The sequence below is a fragment of the Varanus komodoensis genome, unplaced genomic scaffold, assembly GCF_004798865.1.
Source record: "Varanus komodoensis strain SLA01 unplaced genomic scaffold, ASM479886v1 scaffold2, whole genome shotgun sequence".
Taxonomy (NCBI): domain Eukaryota; kingdom Metazoa; phylum Chordata; class Lepidosauria; order Squamata; family Varanidae; genus Varanus; species Varanus komodoensis.
The window spans coordinates 65346810-65355250 of record NW_025335568.1 but is presented as its reverse complement, the minus strand read 5'-3'; the positions used below and the strand labels follow the sequence as shown (position 1 = coordinate 65355250).

At 41.2% G+C, this 8441-nt stretch overlaps 1 protein-coding gene across 2 annotated transcripts in view; it reads left to right on the top strand.

Moving 5' to 3' along the window:
* The first annotated feature begins 64 nt into the window (after positions 1-64).
* The window catches only part of ASB3 (ankyrin repeat and SOCS box containing 3), a 69856-nt gene continuing 61479 nt past the window's right edge, over positions 65-8441 (top strand). For both annotated transcript variants that reach the window (XR_006414550.1, XM_044428606.1), the window contains exon 1: positions 65-180. The gene's annotated coding sequence lies outside the window, so the exon portion shown is untranslated. The remainder of the gene's footprint in view (positions 181-8441) is intronic.

Below are 8441 nucleotides of genomic sequence, written 5' to 3'. Positions count from 1 at the left end.
AAACGGAAGTTTAGGTTGAGTCAACTCTACACTTCGACGGAGTCTCTATGATTTTTCCGCACGTTCCTATTGCGAACGAGAAGTGCCAGTAAAAGCGTTGCGCCTCTCCCGCCCTTACTCCCCCACAGCGGATCAACATCCGGGGTACGCCAGAGCGCGTGCCCCGCGGAGCCAAGCCAGGTAAGAGCGAGATGCCGGGGAGCGGGGGCGCGGAATGGAAACTTCGGCCGCTCGCGTGCCGGTCTGAAAGTTTTCGTCAGGGCTCGTTAGCGCCAGCCCTCTCGCCTCGGGCAAATAGCCTGCGCACGCGAGTGGGATTGCCGCGCATGCGCCGGCTCCGCTGGCGGCGTCGGTGCTTCTGAGGCTGCGGAGCTGGGCCGAGATTGCCTTTCAGGGGAGCTGGAGCCGAGCTTGCCGGTTCCCCGTGCAGTTTGTTTCTCGGGGAGAACGAGGAGGAGAGGATGGACCGCCCTAAGGGATCTGGAGGGCCGCGGCTCCCACTGGCTGCAACGCCGCCCCCCCCCCAACATTTATGTATTGAAGAGATTTATATTCCGCTTTTTCTTTTTAAAAGAACTCGTAGCGGCTTAGAGTTCTGCTGAGGGGAAGAGAGTTACATCATTGTCTTCCTCCTTGCAAGCTTACCTTCTTTACAACAACCTCCTGAGGTAGATTGGGCTGGGAGTCTGACTGGCCCGAAGTCACGCAGTGGGCTCCATGGCTGAGCAGGGACTAGAACCTTGTTCACTTGAGGCCCATTCCTGCGCTCTTAACCACTTCGCCACACTGGCGTTCAAAGCTAACTAGTTAGCAAGCCATGCTACAAAGTTAACAGCAGTAAATGAAGTAGACAATAAATAAAATTGGTTCTTGTTGCTGTCATTATGGGCTGTCAAGTCATCTGACTTACAATGACCCTGTGAATAAAAGCCGTTCACCATGTGACAGAAGGAAATTTAGAAATGAAATTGTGGTAGAACTGAGCATCAGTGAATATCCTATGCGGCTTTATTATAAGTGCTTACTGTATTTATTATTTCACGTCTGTACTGCCCAATAGTGGAAGACACCTTAAAAACCAAGAACAAAGAGGGTGGGGATGAGGTGGATGCGACATCAGGCACAATGCTGTCAGTTGGCTAGTTTAGGCCAAACCTTTGCTCCTCTCGGCTTCTACCCCTCTGAGCTCTCACCTACTAGCTTGGCAGCTTTGCACTGTCCCACCCTCAGCGGCCTGCCACCGTGGTGTGACGGAGGCCCAGGGGCTCAGAGATCCTTGACTCTGCCGAAGGACCAGTTGCCCCCTCATCCCTTTCCATTCGGAGTGGTGGGGCCCACTGGACTTGCAAGGTTACAAGCATCCTGTGTGGATGAAGAGCAGAGGGGCAGGAAAAGCCACCTCTCTGCTCCTTTCCACCCTGTAAAGCATCTGGAGGGGGCTGATTTTGGTTGTCTAGTTGCTGTGCTTTAGAGGGAAGCGACTGAGGCACTGCCAGGAGGCTTTGAAACTTAATGCCACCAGTGTCTTTTCCTTCATTCCCTGCTCTAAATTCTCTTCGTGTCCTTCCCTGAGGTTACTTTTCTGACTTGGGAGAAATATCTGCCATACTTCTTTTCTTGCCAGCTGCAAGGGGGCAGGAGGATTGGAATGTGGATCCCCAGACTGATTTTTATTTATTTATTTATTTATTTATTTAGGGAACTTCTATGCCGCCCCATTTGCCAAAGCCTCGGGGCGGCTCACAATCATAAATAAATAATATAAAATGATATAATTTAACAGCATAAATTAAGTCGCCCTGGCCAAAGAATAAAATAGATAAATAATACTAACAATTAAAATAACGTTTGAATAAAAAGGTTGCCTGGCACTGAAAAACAAATAACAACAGCGCCAGGTGGACCTGTCTGGGAACTTCTAGGAAATTTTTGCGTGTTTTCCTCTGTCTTCCTCATTCCATTTTTTTGTGCTTTGAGGTTATATAATTCTTTAAGCAAGTTACATGCTCAATGATAAAATTAAACAGAAGCAAGAATTACATTGAAATCAAATATAAAAAGATTAAATAAATAATGCCAACAAATCACCAGCAAAAGGAAACTCATTAAAGATTAAAATCATTGTATCAAAAGAGCAAGACCATAATAATGAACTTGTGTTAACAAATATCTCTTATTTTAGTCTATCTTACAGAGCGGTTGTGGGATGCAGTGTGAGGGCACATGTTTGCCACCCTGGAAGCTTTGGAGGAAGGGGGATGTTAATTTATGTCACTTCTTATAAGTATCATAATACATGATGCTTAGTTGTATTATATCTGATTTATGTATTTTGCCAAGATTATTTTGGAAACATATTAGCCAATGTAATCTTTTAACCTGAAAATTTGATTTGTGCAATCTTAGCATAGTTAGTCATTTTTTCCAGGTCAGAGACCCTGCAGTGAAAACATAGAGCTGATTCATAATACGTAGCTCTTAGGCTTGCAAGACAGCAGAAAGGTGTTGTGTGCACATGTGCAAGAGCAGAGGTAACTTCTTCTCATCTTCCCTATTAAAGTTGAAACATGGCAAATAGGAAATTGAGACTTACAAAGCCCTTGGGACCAGGTTACCTGAAAGACAACTTTTTCCCATATGAGCCTGCCTAGGTGTTAAAACCTTTGGAAGAGACCTCTCTGCTGGTACTGCCATTGTCAGAAGAGTGTTTGCCGCTGATGGGGGAGAGCATCTTCTTTATGGCCACTTCTGGGCTGTGGAACTCTGTGCTGAGTGAGGCTAGTTTGGCTCCTCTGTTGTCCTTCCTCCAGCAGGCAAAGATGTTTTTATTCAAGCAAGCATTTGGTGTGTAAGCAGGCTGTTGAGCTGGCTGTTTTGGTTTTTTCCATGCTGTTTCATGTGTTAGTTTTTTGTTGTTGTTCTACTCAATTTATGTATAGGCTAGCTTAAGTGCCATCTTATTGGTAGAAAGGCAGTGTATGAATCAAGTTAGTTAGCCAGACTCTGCAAACTTTATCCTCCTCTCCCAGGGTCAATTTAAATCACAATTTAAATGACTAGTCAGTAAGACTAGATTTAAATCATGATTTTCTACATAATTTACACACATGCCCGCATTATCCGTAAGGAGAGGCACTTCATTAAAATGTTCCCAGACTGGATCTCTTTTATGGCCTGCTGCCATTATAGTTTTTCTCCTCTAAGGAAAGAAAAATATGATAAATCTTTGGCTATACATAAAAAGATCCAAATACCTGTGAAGTATTCTGCTCAAAAAGTTTCACTTTTATTTTTCACTGCTTGTCCCTCCCTCCTCAATTTTGAGAACTTTAAACCAAGTATCTGTGATAATACCTTCTAGATGGAAAAGTCACCCAATACTCTTACAGAAACCTTGGGAAGAGCATGATATAGTGAATGGATTAATGGAATTCATTTACCCAAAAAGTAAATGAATATACAGCCTCATGATACACTAATCCTTCCATGAAGAATAATGATTGGACTATATCTTAAATAGAAAATAGATAGATTTTTTCTCAAAAAGCATTTTATTAAAATTCATTTTAAATTAAAAAATTGATTTAAATTTTAAAAATCCAATTTTTAAATTAAATATCATTGATTTTTACCCACCCTGCCCTCTCCACTTATGAGAGACCCTGGATGGAAATACATTACAGCCTTCTACAGTTCTGCAGAAATAGTAGGGCAGTGTGCCTTAGACATGTGATCATATTGCTATATGAAGCATCTCAGATTTTGAGGCAGCAGTCTGGCTCAGCTCTAATTAGCAAGTTAAAAGTTAATCAGCTGGATTTCTTCTTTTGAAAATCTACACATTAGAAAGTTTCATACAACAACGTTCTAATATCGCCTGGCATGCCTTTCTGTCTGCTTTGTTACAGAATCTTTGAAATTTACCTGTGATCTTCAATGGTGACACATTTTAACTTGCAACTTGTGTGTATCGAGCAGGGATGGATTCTTTTCATATGAATTCATGCATTGCGAGAGAGAAATGCTTTGCTAATAAACTGTTAGGCCTGCTCATTTTCTGATGCACCCTACTAATAAAAATGTCTGCTGATCTGTTGATATGCTGCAGTAATGCTGTGGATAAAGGGTATGATAAAATAGCATAACACAATGCAGGATATCCCAGGCAGGTTTGTACAATAGTCTAACTACCCCGGGTTGTGTGCAGGGTGGATCCTGAGGTGAATGCTTCCCCCTCTTCTTTCCTAAGCTTTTCTGCTGTTTCTGCCCACCCCAGAGGACACTGTGGCAGCACTCAGGGGAGTGCTGACAGCTGCCCAAAAAGGCCCAAGTGGCACTTGGAGCTGGCTTCCTGCTACTGATCCCAGCAGAGAGGGTTTGCTTGGCACATGCTTTCTGTAGTCAGCAGCAGCGCATGTTCTAGAAAAACGCAACTGTTCCTGCCTTGTTGCTCACCGTGGCAGCTGCTGTTCTAGGCCTCCTTCCAAGACAGGCCAGGAGAATCTAGCATGTCCTGCCACTGTGTGACTACTCGGTGGCTGCTGTGGTATCCAATAAGGGCGCATCTTCCTGGGACTCCTCCCAAGCCCCAAGGAAGGTTCAACAGAATGTGTTGCTGGCACATGCTGCCTCCTTAAGCTCCAGGTCAAGCTTGGAAAATGGAGTGCAATGGCAGGGAAGCTGTATACATCTGCCCAAAGTGCCAATGCCATCAGAAAGATTTTCTGCTGCTCTTGCCAAGTCACTGTAAACTTTGGGGCTTCACCTGTGCTGCTTGTGCTGACCAGGTTCAGATGATGTGGGTGGCTACAAAACTCTGCGTGGCCACAATGAAGCCAGTCCTTGTATGCCTGCACATAAAATGGCGAGGCATTCTGTAATCGCTTTTGGAAGATTTTGGGCAACATCACATCTTCTATAAAGTTGCTCCTTTTACAGATACAACAGCAACTTCTATAAAAGATTCAAAAGAAGTAGCTGGGCATTTCATTCTCTTAATGTGATTGAGGCTAAGAAAGTGGTGCTCTCAGATTATGAAAAACAAGACAGTCTGTTGCAGCAAACACAAAATTTATTATGGCATGTAAGCTTATTCATTAGTCTTTAAGGTACCACAAGACTTCATTGTTCTAATGTAATGTGTGAACTGACTTCACTGAAATATTTTATCAGGTGATGAGAGAATTCTCTTCTGCTGCTAAATCTGTGATGGCCAATTCACAAAAGACTGTATGTTGATATAGTTGCCATTGTGAAAATGATTAGTTGAACTTGCTTCAAATCAGGCTAATTAGGTATTGATGCCCTTCTGAAAAGGGGTAGTCCTGAATACTTCCATTATGTATTTAACATCAGGTAGCAGAGATTAAGTTCTGTTTCACATTGCTCCCTTCCAGCCTGTAATGACTGAATACGATATGAAAATGCATGTACATGTCTTCATAGACAGACATTCATAATTGTATGAAATTTGGTCTAAAGTTGAGTGGAATATTTTTCCAGTGCTGTCTAACAAGTGTGGCACTTTTTATTGTACTGTAGTTAAATGCACAAAATGGAGTTTAGCTCTTAATGCAAGGTATGAATCTGGAAAAAAAATCTTTGGAATATAGTTACAAGTATTTTACCATAAATAAATTCACTATTCAAGCCCTTGTGCTTTTCATGAGAATTTTCTTGGAACTATTGCAAATAGTCTTGATGAGTATTCAGATTTTCTTGAAGTTGTGAAAACAAATGTGGGCAAAGGTTTTCTTTGGAAAAGTATTGACTAGATGCTTATTTGAAATATATTTGTAAATGATTTAACATGTTTATGTTTTAAGAAATGGTATTCTTTTGAATATTATCACCTTCTTGCTTTACTATTTCTGGTATAAATAAAGGAAATAATGGTACAAGATGCTCCATCATCCAATCTAAGAATGAGTTGTTACCCAAATTCTGATGGACATGTTGGGTACTTTTGTGTTTAAAATAACTAGAAAGCCAACATGTAAATGAAAGTCAGCATTTTGAATCTTTTTGGCCTTTTCTTCTCTATCAAACTTCATGTACTTGAGGACAGCAATCTTTAGGGCTGGGATCTGAAAAGTACCTTTGGCATGCCCAGTGGAATTGTAATTTCTTTTCTTTGAGAAGTACACCCCCATCCCAAATTGCAAACTGCTATTAAGACTTCTCACATTTTTTTTACAAATAGTACAACAGTTTGACCATAGAATCTGGGAACTGTTACTTGAGAAGTAGTTTGCTGGACCCTGCTCAATAAAGCTTAATTATCTTAGCTGTATAGAAATCAGTAGCAAAATGCAATTTAATGGTGGAGGACTGTAGCTGCAGTGGGTAAGGATTAACATATAATCACCTCTATTGCAAGTGCTTTTATTATGATTTAAGGGATCCTCCAAAGTTGTCCTTACCTAGTCTGTACATGAATGTTTCTTGTAACTTGAAAAAGCCATTTATGGTCTGTGAGTCTTAAGCTTCTTGACAAACTAAAAATAAGATCCTCCATTCTCCCTGCCCCCAAACACAATTTTTCCTCAGACTGTTGGAATGCAGGTATCCTCTCTAAAATGTGAGAGGGCAGTAGACCCTTTACAAGTAACCAATAAAAAGGGACAAGAGAGAATAATTTATGAACACAAAACATAAATAATTGTTCTGTTACTGATGCAAAGTCATACAGGGTTCATTGTGAAACTAGACACAAATACAGAGCCATATTTTGCTATATGAGAATGGGATAGCACTTGACACTCTAAAGAGAACCTTTTAATATATTAAAATACAAAAATATGCTTTTGTTGAAGGCATAAAGAAAATAAACTCTGAGAAGCAAGGAAATTCACAGTTGGGACGGAAACTCCTTCTGTTAATCTATTATAATGAGGCCAACCCCTGGATAAGTTAACACACTGGCTTTCCAGTTTGGTGAGAGTTACGCAGGTAAAGGATGGTAAACAGAACAGAAATTGCAGAAGTGCCTAAATGATTACTGATATTAAGTCCCAGTAATTTGCCATGTGATTTTCACTTCAATTCTAGTCAGGATCCAGAGAGGTATTTTAGCTGATAGAGCTCCAGATGTTTTGGACTTCAGTTTCCAGAAATCTTTACCAGCATGACAAATTCAGGAATATTGGAATCTTGCACATCTGCAGATCTTTCTGCCCTCTCCTAATTTAGGCTAACTTATGGTTTGTGCTCAGCAGCTACAACCGTCAAAGAGCCAATTCTATAATGTCTTCTCTCAACCCTGGTCCCATGTGGATATTTCTGATCTCTTATCTATAGTTAAAAGATTGAAAGTGGGCTGTGATCTCATGTACTTTCTCACTTGCTAGCTTTAACCATAGTTTGGCCTTGCATTCAATTATACCTGTAGGAGATACTGCCCAGAGTTCTTATGCTAATAAGGGTTTGCAAATCCTGGTTGGGAGGTAAAACGGTTTGTGTTAACTATACTTTTTATTCATGCAGATGCCATGATTAAGCCAAATACTGATGAGAGTCAAGTTTGGAGGAAGTTTGGAATATTCTTCTTCAAAAGCCTTCTATTCCAATGAAGGTCAGGCTGGGATGTCTCCAAATTCCGGTCTGGTTTACAACAGGATTCACTCCAACTGCTAATCAGCCCTCACTGCCAGTTACTTTACTACTTCTGCAAAGCTTTCCAGTCCCTTTGAGAAAGCAGGGGAAGTAGCACTAGAGAGAAGTAGAGTAGGCACTTTGCTAGGCCTCTCTTGAATTGGGAATATTTGAGCATTTACTGCAGGGATTCCTCTGCCTTCTGATTCAATTTGGGAAGCACTGGGAGTGCCAGATTCTCTGCTCTGTGGAAGGATATGGTGGTCCTATACTGCTGGTGACTTTCTTCCACTTCCTAAAGGCATCCACTTTTTGTGTGTGTCTGATGAAGGGACATCAAGATTCACAGGGAAGGGTGACAACAAAATCAATTCATTTTTCTAAACTCTTGAGTCTGAAATCTTTCCAAGGAAAACTCGAAGAACACAAATGGAAATTGAGGCATGCCATAAGGAGTTTACTCATCATTAAAGCTAATAAAGAAACGGGGAATTCTTGGCAGAGGGGGAAGGAAGAACGTGCAAGCACAAAGCCTGCTCCAAATCTCTTAACAGTGATCAGAAGCAAACTCTGGGTTTGCACACTAGAATTAGTCTGAAGTGAGGAGTTATAAAATTGCATTGTTCAGTACTGATCCCAGTGCTTTTGTGATGGTACAAATCATTGGGCATTGGGCTCCTGTGAATTTTATTGCATGTAGCTGTAGTCACTGGGACAAGTCCAAAGTGGACCTCAGCACTGTGGTCATCTATTATCAGCTCAATTAAATATTTCTGAAAATGTTAAGATGATTAAAATGGGATTTTCTGAACATTCTTGCTATTGTAGATACAAGTCACATCACTAGG